The sequence below is a fragment of the Eublepharis macularius genome, chromosome 12 (genome assembly GCF_028583425.1).
Source record: "Eublepharis macularius isolate TG4126 chromosome 12, MPM_Emac_v1.0, whole genome shotgun sequence".
Taxonomy (NCBI): Eukaryota; Metazoa; Chordata; class Lepidosauria; order Squamata; family Eublepharidae; genus Eublepharis; species Eublepharis macularius.
In genome coordinates this window covers 68,608,187-68,610,327 of record NC_072801.1, presented here as the reverse complement: position 1 = coordinate 68,610,327, position 2,141 = coordinate 68,608,187, and the positions used below count along the sequence as shown (strand labels likewise).

The following is a 2,141-nucleotide window of genomic DNA, read 5'->3' as shown; positions in this document are numbered from 1 at the left end:
TTGAATTCTACTTCTCTTTCCCACCTCCTTCATTTGTATGTGAACCTCACCCGCTGCAACACAGTTTATAGCCATTCATTTCTGATCTACCTACAGTGAAGGACTTATTCCAGATTCTTCATTTTGAAATCTGGTTTGGCAAGGACAGGTCTAAAGGCGTCTGTTCCCCAACCCTTAACAAAGAGCTGAGAGCAGATATTATACGGACTGGGACCAGCATACCTAAGGGACCGTCTCTCCCTGTATGTGCCCCAGAGAGCACTTTGTTCAACCAGAAAACATCTACTGATGGTCCCTGGCCCTAGGGAGGCTCGTCTGGCCTCTACCAGGGCCAGGACCTTTTCAGTCCTGGCCCCAACCTGGTGGAACTCTCTGTCTGAGGACACTCGGGCCTGCCAGGATCTTGTATCATTTAGGCGGGCCTGTAAGACTGAAATATTCTGCCAGGCATATGGTGGAGGCTAATTTTAGCCCATCATTGCCGAGCCTTCCACTGGTCTCCCTCTACAAGGGGTATGGAGAGTTCACTACCACTGGTTGCCCCAAAAGGGGCACAGTATTTTATCTGTTTTTTAATTGATTTTAAGTTGTATTTTAATCAATGTTGTACCTCGCCCTGAGCCCACTGGTGGGGAGGGCGGGTTAAAAATTAAATAAATACATACATACATACATACATACATACATACATACATACATACATACATACATAGACAGTGTTAGTTTTCAGGACATTCCTGTCCGAAGTACTGCACCTGGAATTTCTCACTACTTGGCAAGTACAGAGCACATCCTAATAGGATGTTATGGCAAGTCCCCGATGGATATTAGTCTGGTGTTATCCCCCAGACCACTGAGGAATTTCAGGGCCAGACGTCATCCCCCATGGCTAACGGCCCGAATGTGGCTACTCTTGCAAATTATTCAGAGTAAGCATCTGGCAATTCCTGAACAACATCTGGATGAATAAATCCAGATGTTAATCTTCAGCTTGTGTGTTCAAAGTCTTGTCTTCGCAAACACCTTGGCTGCTGCATCATGGACATCCTTGTTCCTCAGGGTATAGATGATAGGGTTGAGCAAGGGGGTGACCACAGCATAAAAAAAACGCTATCTGCTTGTCATAATCAGGGTTTACAACTGACCTGGGTATCATGTACATAAACATGGCAGTGCCGTAGAACAAGGTGACCACTGCCAGATGGGAGGCGCATGTAGAGAAGGCCTTGCGTCTTCCAGAAGCTGACTTTATTTGTAACACAGAGGAGAGAATCATCCCGTAAGAGGCCAAGATAACGGAAAGGGGAACCAAAAGAATGAATGAAGAGACAACAATAATGGTATGTTCTGTGCTACGGGTGTCGGCACAAGTCAGTTTTAACAAGAGTGGCGCCTCGCAGCAGAAGTGATTCACATGGTTGGGCCCACAAAAGGGGAGGCGAAGGGTGGAGATCATGTTTATTGAGGCAAGAATGGAACCAGTTGCCCAAGAGGCAAATGCTAGTTGCAGAGGGCGCCATCCACCCATGGCAACAGCATAGATCAGAGGATGGCAGATGGCAAAGTAGCGGTCATAGGCCATGGCAGCTAAGATAAAACATTCGACGCTGGCCAGGCAGGTAGCAATATACATCTGGGCTGCACAACGAGTGAAGGAGATAACTCCATTTCCAGCCAGGAGGTGAGCTAGCATCTGGGGCACAGTGGTTGTAACAAAACAGATCTCCAGGCCTGAGAGATGAGTGAGGAAGAAGTACATGGGTGTCTGGAGCTGGGAGTTAATCTGTACCAGTACTATGATAATCAGGTTCCCCAAAACTGTAAAGGAATAGGTGATAAGGATTACCACAAAGAGCAAAATCTGTGTTTTGCGGTGGCTGGTTAGTCCCACCAAGATGAACTCTCTGATAGAAGTGAAGTTCTCAGCGTTCATTCTGGTCTCCTGTTGGCAGAGGAATGGTAACATTGAACAACATGGACATTCTTTGGTATGAGACAGTCCAAACCAGTGAGGACTAGAATTCTTGAGCGACCAGAGCAAGGGAAAACACATCCATCAAATTCTGCCAACATCAAGATGGTAGCCAGGCTCGACTTAAATCTCCCATGCTTCTTTGTGTGTCTATAGCTTGAGGCAACCC

At 46.7% G+C, this 2,141-nt stretch overlaps 1 pseudogene; it reads right to left on the bottom strand.

The window, feature by feature from the left end:
- Positions 1–999: 999 nt before the first annotated feature.
- Positions 1,000–1,933, bottom strand: LOC129339652 (olfactory receptor 2D3-like; annotated as a pseudogene).
- Between the last annotated feature and the right edge of the window lie 208 nt (positions 1,934–2,141).